Here is a 21,891-nt window from a genome sequence, read left to right on the forward strand (position 1 = left end):
GTCACCCCAAGACAGAAAGGAAACAACTCTCATGGAAACTTGTAGATATGTCAGTACCATATTCTAAGAAGCAACACGCTAAACTGAAAACCTTCACTTTCTCTTTTAAAAAAAGAAATACTCTGAATCATTTCATATTTACTGTAAATGTTATATTTACTGTAAATACCCAGTCTGCCAAATTATTTCTTCCCCAGCTTCCCCTCATACAAAGCAGTTTAATTCAATCCATTGTTAAATCAATTATGCAGGCTGCTGTATTTTGAGTACATTGAGATGTTGGCACTTAGGTGTTCCAAGATGGGATAGCAGTGAAACAGCCAAAATGGGTTGCTGAATACTAACACATTTTGCAATGAAAACAACTGGTTTGCATTATTCAGTTATTGCTGGAAGGTATTTCAATTTTTGATGCCTAGAATTCACTCAGCTTAAGAGTTGAAAAAACAAGTACCTTTTATGTTACACTCACCACACTTCCACTGGAGATGTTCATGAAAAAGTACTATTGAGTAGTAGTAACTTTACAATGTTTATTGATCTCATGTTTTGAAAGTAACCTTTTATTTTTAAGTAACAGTATTACTGAAGGTCAATAGCCTTTAATTTTTCTGCCAGAGCATGTTATACTTCGTGTCAGTTACACAGTGGGTTTTTTCCATTCTGAAGTATTTTAACATATGGAGAACCATATATTTTGCTTCTACAGCTATATGCTTTGATTTGATGTATATGCTTCAAAATAACATTTATTTTTAGCATAAATATTAATTTTGTAGGAAACAAAAGTCTACACATTATCTATTTTGGTTAACAGGGATTTCTTTATATCATTTTTTTATAAAGTAGATTGTTGCAAACTTGTAATGAAAATCGTAAACTCTTTTCCCTTTCTGAAAGTGGTGAAATACTTTTGATCCATTATTATAGGATTCAAACATAAAGCAAAATTGTCTAAAACTACACAGACATTTTGTTAACTGAAGCCATCTCTCATATGCTCTAGGCTCTCAGATAGTATGGTGATAAGAGCCATATAAGTACTTACATAGCTTGCAAGCTGTCTGGTTTTAAGCAGGAATATGAGTCTTGCATCACAGTTTGATTTACAGTAGTGGAGTAAGTCCAGGTGTCCAGCATAATATTGCAGTGCTGAGAATCTATGTTTGAGCCTCAGTATCTGTATTCCTTCTTGGGCTGTGTGGCTGAGCATCAGGGACGTAGTGCTTGCAGCTCTTATAATGGCATGCTTTGCAACAGGAACACTTTCTGTCCATTTGATGACGTGAGATGATGTACCCTAAGGAAGGCTCATGTCTGGTCCCATGATTGTGGGAATGAACCAGGGGACGCTTATGTTAGAGGATGCGAATATTCTCCTGTTAGGCAACACAACTCCTCGAGAGAGGTTTGGAATAAGGAGCAGCAGGTTTACGGTTATCATCTCAGCTGCCACAATTCCAGGACAGCAGACATAGACTAGTTCCATCATTTCAAGTCTATCCAGACCATAAAGAGAGACTCCAAAATTAAGGCAAATCCTCAGGGAAAACAGATATCATTGGGGCTGGAAAAGCATAGAATTGGCCACTAACAACCACTAACAGCCAATGAAAATATTAATTACAGTATATTTAAATACTATCAAACCTATGCATTTAGGATTACATTGTCCCTCTGTGCAACAAAAACCTAAGTAAAGGAGAAGGTACTGCAACTCCCACTGACTTCCTTTGTAAGGGCATAATTTTGACAACCAGCAGAATGCCTTACATTTTTATGCCACTACCAGTAACTGGAATGTCAATTAATTTGCTCATTGCTGAAATCAGCTAAGCTAGCCAGTAGGCCTTTGCAGGAACTTTAGCATAACTAAGACAAGTCAGAGGGGAGGGGGAGGGTCACAGAGCAACTGTGAGAAGTGAACATGACCCTGTGTCTTTCCTGATAAGCTTGCTTTTGAAGTTTCCAGGGTATGTGTTTTTGAAAAACAGGAAGTCTGGCTATATCTTTAGGACTGCTGTTATGGGGAAATGCAGCTGCAAGACTAACAGCTCAAAATTGCCTGCCTGACTTTTTTTTTTAAGTGACATGAGGTTTTTTGTAACACCTGCTTCTTGCTAATTGGTTGGTTTTGATTGGTAAGCTACGTATCACTTGTAAGGATAAAAGGGAAAAGGGGGCCTGGGTCAAGTAAACTCTTCTGTGAACCCATCTTAAGGTCCCCACCAGCAGCCAAAAGGCTCACCACTGAAAATATGTCATTGGCCATTCCAGACCACTGGATAGTTGAATAGTTACCTTTGGGTTAACTATTGATTTGGGGAGATCTATAACTACTGCATTTGTATCTGCTTGAAACTAAATACAGTAGAAGCTTTAAGTAAAAACACTCCTGTGGGGGTGCTGGAGACTAATAAAGTAAAGGCTTTAAGTGAAAGCACTTTTGTTTGTGCCAACCATCTATCAGACAGACGTGCTGTGTCTCCATTGATTTATTTCCTGACACTGCCTCACAAAGAGTAAGTTACCAAGAGCTTTGGGTTCAGAAAACCCCAGGTAACAACGTGGGCACTGCAGAGACTCAGTACCCTTGAAAATCAGGCCAAAGGCACACACTTCAGCGAAGTACTTAATCACCTACTTAAGTCCTATTACTTCCTGTGACATCTTGCTCAGGTCACTCAGCACTGTGAGACATTGTGTTACGATTCTGCCCCAGCAAGAGCAAGCATTGCTGCTGCTCAGCTCTGTGGCATCTCCCTGTCTCATCAGTGTGTTGCCTGGCCAGCAAACTCTTGAGGACTCTGCCAGTCCAAACCTTGTCTTGCAGATAACATTCAGTGAATGCCAATTCCCAAGTTCCCCAGAGTCGTCTCCCTGCAGTGTCCAGTCCCTTCCACCGTTCACAGAAATTATTAAGTTTGCTGTCTCTAAAAAGACAGAGAACACACCAACCTATCTTAGCTGAAGACTCACACTCCACTTTAATATAACAGCACTGAGATGGTTTTGTAACAAAACAAGAATAAGTTTATCAGCCAAGAACAGAGGTTTAAATGATTTTGAGCAAGAGTAAAAGAGATATGAAAGGTTATAAATAAAACAAACAAAACACACTTTCTAGTGACTAAAACTTAACTTCAGCGAGTTATAATCTTTGTCTAAGCAGGTTTCTTACCTACAGTTAGTGCTCAGAGATCTCAACCCCTTTTTTGGAAAGATCCACCTTTCTCAAATTTTAAGAGCTCTGGCCTTCTGTGCCCCTCAGGTGATAGATGCCAAAATGGCTTTTTGCTTCCACTTATACTTCCCAAAACTCACTGTTTTGTTCCCAGAGTCAGGATGACTACCTGCTATTCTTTGCTTCCTGATGACTTCTGATCCCCCTGATGATTCGTATGTAAATAGGGCTTCCATTTTTTCAATTCCATAATGCTTAATTTACAAGGGAAATTACCTTCCCTCCTGTCTGAGAGAAAAACTGCATCCCCCTTTGGTCACAAACTTTAAAAGCATAATATCACTGAGTATCCATAATTCCCAATTATATTAATCTCCAATGTGTCACCAGCTTTTATAAAAGAACTTACTCAATACACTTTTATAATACATTAATACTGTATACAATCAGTTGATTCAATTGTATACAATCAGTTTACCCTTTGGGGTTCAGACCCCCCTGTTCTCCCCTTGGAGTATCTGGACCCTGGTTCTCACACTTCTTGTCTCCCGTAACACAATTCTTTCTCTTGTTGGGTGAGATTCAAACCTTATGTGCCCCACTGACTTCACTTGAACTATACAAAGGATTAATTTGGCCCACTGTGTCTAGTGACTGTAAAATGAGAGGAATAAGTCTAATTTATGCTCAAGTTTTCATAAAACAGTCATGTTGTGGGAGAATAGAATAGATATAACTGTCTCAGAAGGGCTAATTATTCCTATTGGCCAAATTAATTTCTATGGTAAAAGGGAGTAACTTTAATTAAATTAATAGAAGTAAACACATATACATCAGATCTGAATTTGTCGAGTTCTGATTTTATCCTTGCACTTTTTGGCTGATGTGCATTCCTCTCCCTGTGTACATATAATTCAGCTCATCCTACAGACAAGCATTCCAGTGGCAGAATTCTGCATTTGTATTTTTAGAATTAGATATTTAGTGTGCTAGTGTAGATAATCTCAGCTACCATCTACTTTAACATTTTGATTTGCCAAAAGATTATTCAAGGCACAAACATAGGTTGATTGCTTATTCCTGTTTAAAACTATTTTTTGTTAAATTCCCTTAAAATATTTAGATCAAACAAATATTTACAGATCCAAAAGAATCACAAGAATAAATACTGGAAGGGATTTCAAATTACCCAGTTAAGTAAATCCATATCACATGTCATTACTTTTCCTGACTCCATAATACAAGGTGAAGAATTAATCCTTAAGCACTTTTGTACAAGACTTAAAAGATATAATTGTTGCACAATTAAATAAAAATTCTCCTGGCATTGACTCTTGGAGAAGATGTGTGCTGTGTGTTGACCTTTCTGTTTACTGCTCTTTACTCAGTTATAAAATCCCCTGAGAGAAGGCTGCCTGCCTTTGAGGTAATTGCAGCAAAAATATACTCAGAAGTGTGATAGAAACCTGGTCTACTGCCATTCAAAGATATCATATAATATCATATAAAAAGAAAGTGTTACAGTAAAAGCTTTGTTTCCTCATGTTGGGGGAATGAGGGGTGCCAGTAAGTCAAAAATTCCGGTTAACTAAGAGGGAGGAAGTTTGGGTGCGGGCGGGGGCTCAGGACTGTGGTTGGGGTGTGAGGCGTGGGCTCTGGGAGGGAGTTTGGGTGCTGGAGGGGGCTCAGGGCAGGGGGTTGGGCAGCAGGAGGGGTTTTGGGGTGCCAGATCCGAGCAGCGCTCACCTTGGGCAGCTCCCGGAAAGCAGCAACATGTCCCTGCTGCTCTTAGGTGGAGGCACAGCCATGGGGATTTGCGCGCTGCCTCCTCTCGCAGGCGCCACCCCTGCAGCTCCCAGCCAATGGGAGCTGTGGAGCCAGCGCTCGGGGTGGGGGCAGTGCATGGAGCTCCCATGGCCGTTCCTCCACCTAGGAGCAGCAAGGACATGTCGCTACTTCCGGGGAGCCATGTAGAGCCAGGTAGGTAGCCTATCGGCCCTGGGCCAATCGGACTTTTAATGGATATCAGAAATGCCAGTTTCTAGAGCTTGCCAGTTGGTAAAGTGCAAGATAACACAGCTTTTACTGTATTTGTAACAGTCACTCCAATAACTTTTTCAGACTACTCTAGGACAACAGTAAGTTGGTCTAAGTTGTGGCTGTGCCTGGGCAGGAATACAAAGAGCCCCCAAGCACATGCTTACAGGAGGGAGACACTCAATAGACTCAGTGTTCCCTTGAGCGCTTAGGATATTTGGCCAGCCAATGGTGATGGAGAAGTATGTCCATTGAGGCAGGAGCCATGACCACTGCCCCATCCCACCCACCATGTTCCAGCTGGAATAGAGTATCAGGGGGTGAGGCAGCATTCATTGCTCCTCTTAAAAGCAGAAATAGTAGAAGACAGGAATGAGGCTGCCTGTGACATTCTATCTGGATTTGTTCTGCTAAGGCAGATTTTGCAAGGGGCCAGCACTCAGCCATAATGGTGATAATTCTGATCTTGGCATAAAGCAATGAAAATCGGGACTAGCTCATTTTAAATCAGTGGAGTAACACTGGTGTAAAGGCACTGAGTTTACTCAGAATCGGGCCCTATCTCTGTACTTTCCTTACCCCACATGGCTGCAAAAGAGAGAAATTAACACATTGCATTTAGTTTCTCTAGACCAAAATAGACAGATATAACAATATTACCACCATTACTACAATGCAGTAGTAACACCTAGCTCTTATATAGCACTTGTTATCCATAGAGCCCAAAGCACTTTACAAAGAGGTCAGTATCACCATTTTACAGACATGAAACAGAGGCATAGTGATGTAAGTGACTTACCCAGCAGAGCCAGGAATAGAATGCAGGTTTTCTGGGTCCTAATGCACTGCGCTATACAGAGCCCCCAGTATCACTTTATTGTTTAGGCTCCAAAGCCTCAATCCTGCAAAGTGCTGAGCACCCTCAATTCCTATTGACTGCAAAAGGAAATGAAGGTGCTCAGTACTCCATAGGATTGAGCCCCAGTTGATCCAGGTACTCAGGCCTGTACCTAACCAAGTATGTGCATAGTCCTATTGAATTCAATATGAGCACTGGAATAGATCCACTGTGGAGACCTGGGTGCTATTCCTGGTTTTGCCATTGGCCTGCTGGATAACCTTGGCTAAGTCACTTCACCTCCCTATGCCACAGTTTCCCTATCTGTACAATGGGGATACTGACCTCTTTTGTTAAAGTGCTTTGGGATCTACTGGTGAAATATGCTATATAATATTAATACCTATTTTTATAAAGTGCTTTTCATCAGTAAGAGTTAGATATTATTATTAATGTGACTACTCATGCTCAGAGTTAGGCATGTGATTAATTACTTTGCAGAATCAAAGTCAGTGCATTACACACAAAATACTCATGCTGCATGCTCTTATCTGATTTATGGGAAATATAGATTTATTTCATCCATGAAGTTTGGAGGGGAAAAAAATCTTTAAAGTCAAAATACAACAGCACCACTTCCCTCCTGAAATGGCGAAGTATTATTTTAACTTTCCATCCTGGGTAAAGATTAAAAGGTTTATACAAGGCACCCACTTATTACAAGGTAAATAGAATATAATTAACTTATACGGTGAAAAGAATAAAAACACAAATTCAGTGTGTCAGTTTCTGAAACAAATGACTATTGTTGAATAATGAAAATAAGGAATGGCAGCCATTTCCTTTAAAATGGATGTATGAAGGCAGTAAACATGTTTTTATAATTTATACAGTGAAGCAGAAATTACATGTGTGATTTAGAAATAAAATTTCAAGATCTCAAAAGATGCTTTGGTCATTTGAGCAGGAAGTAGGCAAATGTTGCTTGAATATTCAAAGCAAATGTAGATTTCACTTGTTATCCAGATGGCTTGATTGTGTGGTAAAAGGCTAAAATGTATTGTGATTCATCAATAATAAATTATTAATACTTTCCATTTTGCTACATTCACAGAACCTCAGTAAAATGGCTGTCCCTCTTTCCTTTAATGTAATCTTTCATTGTGTTATAAATTGTTAATTGGGAAGAGGAAGCAAAGCAAAGGGGGAGAAATAGTTTATGACATTCTTCAAAAGAAAAATAATTGAACCTTAAAACCTAGAAGCAATATGCCAGTTTATGAGTAGCTATATTTTCCTCTTCAAATATTAAAAGAACTGCATGCAAAAGATAACCCATATTATCCTGTTATGAAGTACAAAGAAATCTGTTTAAACTAGTCAAATAAAAAAGAACAATTCTGCTAAGAACTATTGCCTTCTTACTAAGTTTTTAGCTAATCATATTATTTTGAAATTCTGAGCAACAAATGATTAGACTATATATATATATTCCCATCATGTTATGCAATCTTAATAGCAGGATAGGTTATTTAAAATAGTCACTCTAACCACTGGGTTGATAGAATCTCTCTATTCTCTGAATCTTGTGCAGCTAATGGCACACCTTTACCTGATGCATAATATCACAAAATAAAACTGTTTTTATTACAATTCTACAGAAATAGCCTTAGGTCAGGAAGTTTCTTTCCTTCGTGATTTTTTGTTCTAAAAATTGTGACAAACGTGTAAATAAACAATCAAGTCTACATAGCCCTTAGTGTCAGACTCAGACCCGTAGATACTTAGAGATGTAGAAAAGCTATGGTGGAACATGATAATCACAAAGTCAGGGTTCCCCAAATGAAGGTTGCTAGCTGGATGAAAACACAGAATTACCAAGGAAGAAGTGGGAATGTAAGAATTTATGATATCCTTACAGGTACTGAAGAAAAAGAGACTGTGGATTTTATTGAAAAGTGACTTGATGTTACAGGCAAGAAAGAGTCCTGTGGCACCTTATAGACTAACAGAAGTATTGGAGCATAAGCTTTCGTGGGTGAATACCCACTTCGTCAGACACATGTAGGTATTCACCCACGAAAGCTTATGCTCCAATACGTCTGTTAGTCTATAAGATGCCACAAAACTCTTTGTCGCTTTTTACAGATCCAGACTAACACGGCTACCCCTCTGATACTTGATGTTACAGAAATCCACCCAAAGCCAATTCCTGGGAACCGCATCCAACAATGAAATTATTATGGCTTTATAATGGCCGCAAGATGAAGAGTAGATTTTGGGCACATCTAAAGTAAAAAGAGACAACAAACATCAAGGATAAAGATAATGATCTTTCCAGACGCAAATCTTAAGACACAAAATATAATAGAGGAATCAGTCGAACCTACAAAGGGATCTTGATGATCTTAATATATCAGTATCAGCACTATACCCACCAAAGCTGTGAGTGCTTCATAAGAATAAAACATTCTTTGGTTTGCTCTCTTGGCAAAATCTAGCAGGGTGTATCTACGTAGAAACTTGAATACTGCTCCAGCATTAATTTGGGTTTTGGTATATATAAAAGAGCTACCAAGCTTCCCCTCTCTCTTCTCCTCCCGCACTACAAATGATTGACAGACAACGATAGATGATAGTGGAGCATATTGCTAAGATTTTCTCTTTTCTAAATAAATTTCTTGCTCTCTTAACTCATTACATGTGACATCATTAGACTTTCAATGGTTAAAATGTGATAGTAATCTTCAGCAAAGTGCATTCCTGAACATACAAAATGACCGATAAATACTGAAAATTAAACATCGTTACCTTATGTGTCAGTGCCAAAGCAGGCCTTAGACTGTTTACTAAAATAATCCAAAGTAGTGACTTCTCGTTCTGATGCAGAAATCTTTCCAGTAGTGATCCAACAATGTACTGTGTTGTAAAGGTGCACAAACTTCCTGTGATAGCCCTTTCTTTACATACCTTTCTCATTTCTTGTACCATTTCTCAAAAGGTTTTTGACATCCTAAACAAGAGAAATGCTCATATAATTTATAGATTCCTAAGGGTCAATATTCTTATGATAGTGATGCAGATAAAGAACTTGCTTAATTTTTTTGGCCCTCTAAAGCTGATACTTTAGAATCACATTAGCTACAATTTCTCTGTCAACCATTTTAACAATTCTTATTACATTTCTAGATGCTTCCATCATGTCTGGTAAGTTTTAATTGTGGTATCATGCTCCAAGAAATTTCAATCTGACAATAGCTAATACCACAGGATCCTTTTGCTAGACTTCTTGAAATTCACCTATAATTAATCTTTGTAGAGTTGCATCATTCAGTTCACAAGCAGCTATACAGTAGTAGTAAAGTTAATTGTACTTTTCCAGTTTATTGGGTCTGGAGGGAAATGTTTCCAGAATTGGCACATGAAGAATTTTGGCATTCTGATAAAAAAATATTTATCTTTCTTGCTCATGCAGTGTTTACAATCAGAGTCTAAATACACTGTGCGTAATAAGGCACCAGCATCCCCATGAATTCCCCTGTGAAGATGCTAAATGATGAAATAATACTGTTTTACTTTGTGCAACCAGTGAGCCAATTGTCCTTCAGGGCTTTGGGGTTTCAATAGCTGCTGTAGAGCTGTGTGATCATTTTGAGTAATAAACTTTCTCCTATAGAGGTAATGATGAAAGTGATCTATTGATCTTACAATGGCCAGTAGTTCTTTTCTTGTGACACAATAATGTTTCTCAGCAGCAGAGAGAGTTTAATTATAATATAAAACTCCTCTCTCTCTAGCTTCTGTGCTCCTAAAATAGTACTGTTCCCATTCCTAAATCACTCGCATTAGTGTCCAGAAGGAAAGCTGTCTTTTTAGGATGGGTAAACTAAGATTGGTCCTATTAGTAGTGTCACTTTCAGCTACTGGAAGCCCCTTTCACATTCTTCAATATAATTAAATAGATGTCCCTTTTCAGGAAACTGGTGGAAGAAATTGACGCTATTTGCAAAATTATGGAACGAACTTGTAATATTAGAAATATTGTTGCCCCAATCCATGCAAATCCTTTAGGCTGGTAAATGCATCATTTTGGGCTTTAATCTCAGATGATTTATCAAGCGAAATGGATCAGGCCTGTGAAGTATTTTAATTGGAAACCTCTATCAAAACACCCAGATTTATTAGGCAACACTCTCCCTTTTGCAAGGACATTGAAATAATGTGCTAGCAAGATGTTATGGGTGCACTGTGTTCCTAGGGATTTTCAGATGACATTTAAAACAGAGCTGTTGTGTTGACCGCTGTGGTCACTGAAGATCTCATGTCAATCTTTTCAAAATTAGGCAGATTAACTCTGGTATCTTGTCCTTGTTCCAGATCTAAGTATCTGGTGCAAGGGAATTTCTTCCTATCCTATTCTTAGCTCGTTATTTGCTACATCTTCCATTGTATAATCAAGATCCCAAATGCATTCACCTGTGATGTTAGCAACCAAAACCCGAGTGCTTTCTGTCATGCCAGCATTTATTTTTGCTTACAGTGGAGCCTATTCACCATTCATTGTTTCTTGCATTATCTAAATGCATTGTCTCTGGCATTTGACTTTTAAATTCTCTTTTTATATAGCATCTTTCATCCCAAAGGGTCCCCAAATATGTCACAGGCTATACACAAGGATAACCTTACATCTACTTCCCCTGCTTTCATAAGTCCCTAGTAAAAACATAGTAGTTCCCTGACCCATGGGCGGCAGGTATCATAGGCTTTACATGCAAAGTAAAATTGGCAGACTTGAGAATCTGATCGTGTATATTGTAGCTGAGTCTCAAATCTCTGTCTCCTAGCTCTTCCCCAACACCTTTGATCCTCAAGATTTGAATGATTTTTTTAAAGTGGGGGCTTTGGCCCTAGATTCATCTCTCCTCTAGTCCTGGTGTGTTTTTGACAAGCTTCATCTCCTAAACATTTCTTAATAGTTTTTATGTGTGTTTGTGTGCTTCTTATTCACAGGACAACTATAATTAGCTTTTCTTTCTGACAGCATTTCATTTAGAACTGTTCTCCTTTCTTCGTGTGTAATTTGCATTTATTCTCTCACTTGATTTCTGCTGACTTTCATACTGTCTTTCATATGGCCCTGAATGGTTATTTCCACCGAGACTGTGAAAATACTGATGAAGTCCTCACCATGCTGTAGCAGAACAGTTTCTGCTACCTTCACAACTTTTTTGTTATCCTATTTTCACACCAGTTGTCATGAAACAGATATATAGTCCCATGAGTCCTTTCATGAAGACTCAAAGGTTTAGCGTTGCGCAGTTCTTCCTTTTCTTCCAACTAATATTTTAAAGAATACTCAGACAAATGGGAGTTATTTTTTTCTGCATAAAGGTTGCAGGATCAGGAACATATTTGTGCGTGCACGTGCACATGCACATAGGCATGAGCATACATGACTATTGCCAACTAGTGCCTATCCTCAGTTTATAGAGATGCTATGTTGCTCTGTAGTGGTTGCCTGCAGCCAACAATTAAAATAAAAAGCCCAACTAAAGCTAACACAAACTGTTAAGGGAGTGTCTCCTTTATCTCAAGTGGTAGAGACCTGTAGTTTTTGGAATAAATAAATCCAGCATTCTATTCATGTTTTTTAGTGTATATTTTGTTGTTTAGGTCTATAGTATTTTTACACCAGACTGAGTAGATAGTCAGAACTGGCAATATCTATGATTCAGATGGTCTAAGTAGCTTTTAATTCTTTGTTGTTATGGCTGGTTCTTGCTGGCTATAGTAAAGCAACGAAGCGGATACAGAATGAAGGAGGCACAGTGAAGCGTTCTACAGTACTTAACATGAAAACACAGTATATTTTTACCTTAACCTCCAATAAAAACAACATTTAACTAACAGTAAGGGTCTGCCCGAAGGTCACAAAAACCTAGACATTCATAACTAAGCTTCAGACCTCCAGTGTCTAGACACAAGAGGTCACAACTGGGTGATGCTGGAGATGATGTCCTGTTGTGACTAGATAATGTTGGTTTGATCCCTAAATGAGCTTTTCCTTGCTTTGGTAGGTTTAAGACAGACCTTTTAATGTCTTTTTAATGCAGTTTTGTTGAATTATTTTTTTCTAATTCATAGCACAGATCTCATACTAAGTTTACTGCAATGAATGATAGACTTTGCCAGGATCTGAAAACATAAACTTTATTAAGAGTAATATTATACATTTTTGTAGTGCTTTTCAACCTCAAGGATCCCAAAGCAATATATAAACTATATGTATATCATTGAATATAATTGAAATCCAGCCACATGCATCTCCCAGAGCTCCCCAGCACACCAGCGTAGCATGTACAGTGCTGCGTCCCTTTGTGAAGTGCAGCATACTCTCCTGTACAGCAGTCCTGGCTCCCTCCTTTCAGGGGATACAATAATGCCTGTCCCTTACATGGACAAGGGTGAGAGAAGACTGCATATGGCCTTAATTAGCAGTACTATGTACTATTATGTTTAAACCTGCAAAAGAGAGTTATGGAAAAACCTGACCAGTAGGAAAGTTTTCTCCTAATTCCCAAAGGTTGGCCTAGGCTGAATAGCACAATAATTTATATCAACTCCAAAGCTCTCCATGTTTTAATCTTTAAAATAACAACTCTGGATAGAAATAGAAATATTAAATCCTATTTTGAATCCTGATAAACCCTTGGCCTCAATGATATATTGTGGCAATGAGTTCCACACTCTACTGTGCATTAATTGTGTACGAAAAGCATTTCCTTTTTATCCGTTTTAAATTTGCCAGTCTTCAGTTTCATTGAATGCCCTCTTGCATTGAATGTTCCCAATTTACCTTCTCTATACAATTCACTATTTTGTGTACTTTTATCGTGTTTCCCCTTATTAATTTTCTTTCTGAGATAAAGAGTTCCCTATCATTATACTCTCTCTTCATATAAGATTTTTTTTTATTATCACTAATCATGGTCAACCTTTTTATAAGTGATCATCATCATTAAGGTCTTAAAACTGATCTACATTCTGTTACCCCAGCAATGCTCTCAGAACATCATCAAATTGATTCCAGAATTTTTTGAAAACTTTGTGACCAGAGTGGGGTAACCAGTGGCCATTTTCAGGCACATTTAAGGATCTCAGTGGAAAATCAGGCACCAAAAAGTGTCTCAAATTATGCACCGAATAACTGAGGTGTCCAAAATCAGGTCACTTTTAAAATCTTTACCATTTTTTTTTATTTGTACCAAAGAAAGGTTCTTCATATAATCTACCAGCCAAATTCTAATCTCACTTACACCAGTGTAAATTAAACATAATTTTAGTGAAGTAGATGGAATTACTCTGCTTACATGCTGATATAAACTAAGAACAGAATTTGGCTGTACATGTCTGCTTAATTCAACTTGTCATATACAGTAATTTTTCAGGTGCCAATTTCAGGAGATGTGATACAGACAAAGTATTTGAAGTTCAGTTTGATTTGTTTGAGTGACAGTGACAGGGTGACAGTAACTGACTAGTTTTTGTGTTAATCAGGAATGCTTACATTTTTATGTACTTCTTGACAGAAAGACAAATAAAAAGTCTTTATGGGTCCTCCTTTGCATGCCACCAAAAAGTGATATGCATGAATAGAGGAAGAGGTTTTTTTCAGACATTACAGAGAAAGGGGGACTTTTGTGAAGATACTAGGTCATGAAAACGCTAAACAGCATAGAACAGATAAAAATCAGAGAAGTAATAATGCTACAAATTAGCTTCCCTAAGGTTCTGAGTCCTGATATTGGTCCTTGTTAAGTGCTATAACGTGCAGCGAAAAGAATGAATTATTTATATAATACTTGAACTTATTCTATGAATTTCTTAAAGACTCCAGGAGAAGAATATGATTATCTTTCTATTGCTGAGATGAGCAGAATGTATCTGATAGCCAGTTGAGTATGTGTGTTGCAGTTAAGAAATGTAAAGCCTAAATGTAACAGATATAAAAATGTTAATTACTTTTAAAGAACAAATAATCTTGCTGATTTTAGGTAAAGAGATGCTTATATTATAAAAAATATATATATTTCTTAACATTCTCACATATGGTTTTTGCTTTTCTCCTTGAGTTACAGACAATGTGGAATTCTGGAGCTGTAAAATTTCATGTAGAGATTTCCTGCCCTATAGGATAAATTTCATTGAATAACACAGAGTTCTTGCTTTAAAAGACACTCTCTTGCTACAGACAATGTGGTATTTTAAGGCTCCATGACTATATTAGTCACTTTCATTTTACATACTACAGGAAGTGTCTGATTGCATATGAGTTATTGTCAGTAAAACCAGTTGCATTTATTACTACTGTGAGACCAATTCTAAAGCAACAGGCATAACCTTTCCAATTAATGTAATAAAGATGCAATCACTAAGAACCAAACCATTACCAACCATTCTCCGAAGCTTTCCCACCCAATATTTTAAGGTGTCGCTCCATGACTTTAATGTTCTTTTTTATGGTGTATTAGTTAACAATACCAATGGCTAGAAATTAAAGCCAGACAAATTCAAATTAGAAATAAGGTACTTTTTTGAAAAAGGGAGGGTGATTAACCAATGGAACAAATTACCAAGAGGAGTGATGGATTCCTCATCCCCTGAAATCTTCAGATCAAGACTGAATGCCTTTTTGGAAGAGATGCTTTAGTCAAACACAAGCTATTGGGCTCAATACAGGGGTAACTGTATGAAATTTTATGGCCTGTGTTATACAGGTCACACTAGATGATCTAATGGTCCCTTCTGGCCTTAAAAATCTATAAAAGTATTAATAAATTGTCATTTATTACAACAGAAACACTGAATGTTTGTTGGCTAAGTATCTGTTTTGGTTAATGCTCACTGTATACTATTTACTTTTGTTTCACAAACTTTAGTGCACAAATGAGCTATATAATGCTTAGATAGCCTTACAGAAAGCATGAAAGCACAATCCAATCTTTTGCATTTTTGTTTCCTTATATATAAATAGGACCCACATACAGATCTCATGATATTACAAATAAACAGAAACAAAAAAACACATCCCTTTAGCCTCACAAATATATAAAATTAAATTCTACCAGTATAAGGTCTCACACTACTTTAAAATTCCATCTGATCCAAAGGGAAACCCCTGATCTATGCTGGTGTGAGACCAGAATCAGGTCCATAGTCCATACAGCCAATGAAGAAGACTAACAAAGATAACTGGCAGAGTTAATTAGCAAATTTTGATCTCAGCTACACTGGTATAAATCCCATGACTCCTAAGGGATCCCCAATCTGCACAAATATTTTGTTAAATGAGTAAGACAGAGATAAGATGAGAAAGAGACTAATTAAAAGGGATCACAATTCATGTCCATACCTCCTACAATCTTCAGTGAAATAGTCCCTGTTGTAATACTGTTTCCTGATAGGAAAGAATTTTCCTTAAAGATAGATGGCAAAGGAAAATGACCAGAGGAAATTGCCAGACTGATGGAAGAGGAAATTGACCAAGTTTGGGGGTATTATTATTTGAAATGGGAGCTGGGAGAAAGCTCACAAGTGCCAAAGAACAGTCAGGTTGGACAAAAAAATCTTTCTACTTGGGTCGTTAATGATACCAAAGTTTCAATCTCTGTATCCAGTAAAAGGTAGGCCAGAAAATACAGCTGAACTGGAGGGACAGACTGATATCACAGACATTAATTCTGGAAAAGGAATAGGGTCTGACTCTGGAATTCAATAAAAAAATGCCAAAAATAAAAAGTACAAGTGTATTTTTAGGAATTAAACCACAATACAGCATGCCTTTTTCAGGAGATATATATTTCTTGCACAAGGCCCAATCTGACTCTTTTTTTACACAGGCAAAACACCCAGTGAAATTAATGTGAGTTATGCCTTTCCAAAAAATGCACAAATCACACCCAAACTGTTGAGTAATTAGATAAGTAATAATAAGTTTGTATAATTCTTCCAAGATAAAAAGTGCTACATATTATTACATTACAGATGTTGGAAATTCTGAACACTGACACAGAGTTGCAAAGGCAAGCACACACAAGCGCATGCATACTTTTAAACATGTCTAATTATGTATATTAGTAACTGATGTGTACTTACAAATGAAGTGTTTCTGCGCACACATGACCATTTATATGCCCTGGTCATTGAGGGGAGGGGGGCAAACAAGATATTTGTGTTCAAAGCTTTGGCCATGCAACTGTATACATTTGGTTGCAAATGCCTACCTTTAAAATATGGATGTGTGTGTGTGTGCGCGTGCACTTGTGTGTGTGTGCATGCATGTGTGTGTGTATACTACACATGTAATAAAAAGATATAATATAAATGTACACAAATTCAGTAAACACAGCTGCTGAGTGGATACTAAGTCCATGGAAGTCTGTGGGCCAAATTCAGCAGTAATGTATTCAGTGGTGTAAATCACGTATCAGGAATAAATTGGTCATAAAACAGTTATAGTGGGGGTAGTGGCAAAGAAGCATAACTTACACTGACTTAGCATTTAGTGACTGTGTAAAACATGCACCAAGACAGCAGAAGGAGTATACAGCAAGATAAACAACTGACAGGAGAATATAAAATAGAGCAACATACTCTCTGCTCCAAACACACACACAGTCCAATCCTCAGCTGGTGTAAACAAGCATAGCTCCATTTACTTCAAAGGAACTACATCAATCAATTTACACTTATGCCTACACTATCCCCAACATTGCCAGGAAAAGTCGAGACCTTGAGTGAACAGGTGCAATTTTCATCGACTTTGGTCTCACAGTACTAATGTGGTTTCTCAGAATCACTAAGTGCCATAGCAGTGTAATTTACACTCATTTTAAAACTATCTTACAATTTGCAGGTCTGATTCTGATTTCATTTACTCTGATGTAAATCAGGAGTAATCCCACAAAACTGAATGCAGTTACACTCATGTAAAAACAGTGAAAGTAAAATCAGATTCAGAGCCTACCTGTAATATATACTGCAAATTAGGTTACTGCTAAATTTGGCCCATAAAATGCAATTGTGAATTATGGATAAATTAAAAGGTGCACCCAATTGATAGTTACACCTATAGCTATGGCATGAAAATAAGACACACTAAAGTGACCCCAGCAGCACTGAGCTATCTCACACAGCTAAAGAAAATGTATTTCTATAATAATCTAAACAAGGTGCTTGCTACTGATGGATGATGCAAAGTTAATTATGAATATAAATCAGTATCCCCTCCCCCATTAAAATAACCAGTTTTTCTAGTTACGGTACTCCAATCTGAATAGTTCAGGCAGAAGTTAAAATTATCTTAACAATACAGTTGATTACTTGCGAAAAAAATGATGAAGGCCTCAATAAATATGAACACAATGGGCTGTGGACTTCACACATTTCTTGTTAAAATAATGTGGATACTTGATTATTTTTATTATGGTATGTTCTATAGCCATACCATAATTGTGTTACTTTAAACTAGCAGTATAAATATAGACATATATCAGTTATAAACTATAGCAGAACCATAAAAGCCCAAATGGATGGCAACTTCAATTACAAGTATATCCTTAATAAATGTACAGTACTTGAATTATTCCCTATTAGAGTGTATATACACATGAGTGAATATTTTAATAACAGTATTTTGAATACACCAGCAGTCAGTTTATTATAAAGACAGCTTTAAAGAAAGCACTGTTTTTGTATAAACACAGGATAATATCTTCTTTGAAAATCAAGATTACATGCTGTCCAAACATCATTTTCTCAGTATGGACTAAATCATTGACTTCAGTTGGAGCTTTGCCATAGAGTTAGGCCCCAGTTCATCAAGGCACTTAAACACATGCTTAAGACTATTCTTATTCAGCACTTATGTATGTGTTTAGCTTTAACCACATACATAAATTCCACTGAAATCAGTGGGATTTATTATGCATTTAAAATTAGGCATATACTTAAGTGCTTTGCTTATTAGGGACAGTTTGCTGAACTAGGGCCTTAACCAAAACAGGACTGCATTTTATAGGCTGAATTTGACAGTCCTTCCTCAGCTGCATAGTCCTACTGACTTCAGGGGGACTATATATATATAGGCTTCAGAATCAGGTCCTTACCCAGTAATCTCAATTAGTCCAGTAAATGGCAGGTTCTAATTTGCTTGTCACATTCAAATGTATTGTTATACTGAAAGGAATAAATATTAATTATATCACTGGGGAGTAGGGAAGAGCAAGTTTATAAATCCAGGGCCTGATCCTGCAATCACTTACTACCAGGTGTAGTGCTTACTATCATTAGTAGTCCTATTGGTATTTTTGCAAGTTAAAGGCCTCAGCTCAATTTTTTTCAGCCTTTAATTTAAAGACAAGGCTGTTGAACGTTCAAAAAAATCTATCTTTTTCTTTAAAATGTTTTTCCCCCTTAGGGAGTTTGAGGTAAGTAGGTGTAACAAAAACAAATAGCTTTAAATATTCTGATATAAAAATCACGTATTCTCTCATTCCGATTTCATTTTTTTTCATATAGCTGATGTCATAAACTGATTAGTTTTCCAGTCATCCATGGAGTTTCCCATGAAAGTTAGGAAGTCCAAGACCTTGCAAAAAAGAAGTAAAAAATATTTTTAATTTTTTGTAAACAACAAAGGAGAGGGGGAAAAGACACAATCCCACTTTTCTTTCCTTTGCAGTTCATCTTTAAGATTATTTTGTGACCATGTAAGACATATTGCTGCTTACTGCTGTAATCTGTGTAAAAGTACAAATCAGTCATCTGATCCTGTAATCTTTATTCACATACATTTATGTCAGTTGCATTATTTGTGTAATAAATTATTGCAGAATGGGCCTAATAAATTGTTTCCATAACAGCAAAAAGGTGGGGGAGGGGAAAATTTAATATTTATATTATATAATAAATGACAAAAACACATATTTGGAAAATGTGTTGTGCCCTCGATGTAAAGTGCATGTGTCCCTAAGTTGTTTTAGTAACCATAATAAGTAATAAAATCTTCCTTTAAGCAGTGGTTTTCATCCCAAAAAATTTAAAAACATGTAAAAAGCAGGATTTGCTTCACCTACCTTTTAAATGCAATCACCTGTGTGGTGAAATGCAACAGTTTAACAGAGTTCAGGAATAAGAATAGGAGTACTTGTGGCACCTTACAGACTAACAAATTTATCTGAGCATAAGCTTTCATGGGCTACAGCCCACTTCATCAGATGCATAGTATGGAACATATAGTAAGAAGACATATATACATACAGAGAACATGAAAAGGTGAAAGTTGCCATACCAACTCTAAGGGTATGTCTACACCCAGCCGCTAGTTCGGCGGCTGGCAATCGAAGTTCTGGGTTCGACTTATCGCGTCTTGTCTGGACGCGATAAGTCGAACCAGGAAGTGCTCGCCGTCGACTGCGGTACTCCAGCTAGACGAGAGGAGTACCGCGGAGTCGACGGGGGAGCCTGCCTGCCGCGTGTGGACCGAGGTAAGTTCGAACTAAGGTACTTCGAACTTCAGCTACGTTATTCACGTAGCTGAAGTTGCGTACCTTAGTTCGATTTGGGGGTTTAGTGTAGACCAAGCCTAAGAGGCTAATTAATTAAGATGAGCTATTATCAGCAGGAGAAAAAAAAATTTGTAGTGATAATCAAGATGGCCCATTCCAGGCAGTTGACAAGAAGGTGTGAGGATACTTAACATGGGGAAATAGATTCAATTTGTGTAATGACCCAGCCACTCCCAGTCTCTATTCAAGCCCAAGTTAATGGTATCTAGTTTGCAAATTAATTCTAGTTCACCATTTTTCTCGTTGGAGTCTGTTTTTGAAGCTTTTCTGTTGCAAAATTGCCACCTTTAAGTCTGTTACTGAGTGACCAGAGAGGTTGAAGTGTTCTCCTACTGGTTTTTGAAAGTTATGATTCCTGATGTCAGATTTGTGTCCATTTATTCTTTTGCGTAGAGACTGTCCGGTTTGGCCAATGTACAGGAATGAACATGAAGAATATCAAAGTAGCAAACTGGAGGAGAATTGTTGTGGGCAGAATGTGGTTAACCAAACTAGACAGCTGCTGCTTATAAAAATTTGAAATCTTGTTGACCCAATAAATGAAATGAGCTTTCTGTTGTGTGAATGCTGACATGGTGTTCTCTACAAAGATCACAGTATAGTTACATGCTGAACTACCCCTCAGCTTGCTATAGACATCCAGTTATGGGTCTGACATTATGCAGTGAGAAATGCAGCTACTGTATGTTCATTTAAACCAAACTAACCAGGAAGAAAAAGCTCTGCGCCTTTTGAAACATCTGGAAATTTCTCTCCCAAGCCTATGAGATTCACTTGGAATACATGGGTCAGAATGGATTCCCAAAAATCTCTACAGAAGAGTGAAGGCTTACCCAAGAAGAATTCTTAGGTAATCCTGGATGCAAAACTACCTTACTATTTACTTGCAGATTTTGATCCAAGTGTGCCTTTTGGATGAGATGTAAAAGTGCCTTTTGGCAACTTTAAGATCCATGGAACACATTGAATGGCAGGCCTGATGTCTTGGTCACGTTCAAATACGTGTATTCCAATTCCAGCCTAAGTAAAATCTCCCCATTAATTCAATTGAATAAGATAGTCTTCTTCATTTTCTGCCCTGAACTGCTGTTACTGTATGCTGTTAAAATATCACCTTGGTCAATGCAGAGGTGGCTGCACTCCAGTGACAGACAAAGTGATCACTACATATAATGTAATTTTTAAATGCAATGTTTGCAAAATGCTTTGAATTTTTTGAAATTAAATTTGTTTTACAAACATAACACTATTATTAACATTATTTTTACTATACATTATCATATCACAAAGGATCCAAAACAACTAAATAGTCAAAACAATACGGGGAATTTGCAAGCACCTTAACATCACACTGGCCTCTGATTCCCAAAGTTTCAGTTCAAATGTGACCGAATAATGTTATGTTGTGCATTGTTTAATCTAATCTTCTAACATGCATTACAGCACATTTATAATAAGATTATTCAGCCAACATTAATTTGCCTTGCAGATTGGAGAGTATGAAAATAAGGTACTTTCTAGTTTCTCCTTTGCATTATTCACTGAACATATAATAATAGTTTCAGTAGAAGAGATTAAGGGAAGGAAAGATTAAAACTCTGAAAAAACAATGTATGTAAATCTAAATATGAGACATCAGACTTGCAGTTGTTTGCATTGACTGCAAAACATTTGTTAGTTTCTGATGGGAGTGGGTTTTCTCCTTGTTAAAAGGAAAATCCTTAGTATTCACATTTAGAAAAGACAAGTAAATCTCTTTTTCTCTGGTTTCTTATCTCCAGTAACAGAAACCATTTCACTCATCAACCACATTTACATTGAAAGCATTACTTGAACTTTCCATGCCTTCCAAAGATCAGTAACAGTCAATAAAAAAGTAAGTTATACTTCTGATCACTTGATTCATGGGACAGTTGTGTGCAAATCCTTGTACGAGTGTGCTTGGTTCTAAACAGTGGAGTAAAGGGATCCAGGGATGTTCCAAAAGCTCAGCATAGAAGAGAGCTTACTTAACCTGCATTCAATCTTGATAATGTAATAATGAGTCTTTTAAAAGGATAATTTTAATTCCCCTATCTACAGCAATAAAGACTGTGTGCAGCTAATCTCGTTTGCCCTTTCAATTAAACTTGTTCAGGACGTTCTATTTAGTCAGCACCCTGAATGGGTCATTAAAATTCTTGTTCTGTAAGAGTTGTGTGCAG

General features: G+C 37.2%; 1 protein-coding gene across 2 annotated transcripts in view; it reads right to left on the reverse strand.

The window, feature by feature from the left end:
- Positions 1-21,891, reverse strand: part of GRIK2 (glutamate ionotropic receptor kainate type subunit 2) — a 568,360-nt gene that overhangs the window by 540,774 nt on the left and 5,695 nt on the right. The window lies entirely within an intron of this gene.

The sequence above is a fragment of the Terrapene carolina genome, unplaced genomic scaffold, assembly GCF_002925995.2.
Source record: "Terrapene carolina triunguis isolate 2854851 unplaced genomic scaffold, T_m_triunguis-2.0 Scaffold42, whole genome shotgun sequence".
In the NCBI taxonomy this organism is placed as follows: domain Eukaryota; kingdom Metazoa; phylum Chordata; order Testudines; family Emydidae; genus Terrapene; species Terrapene triunguis.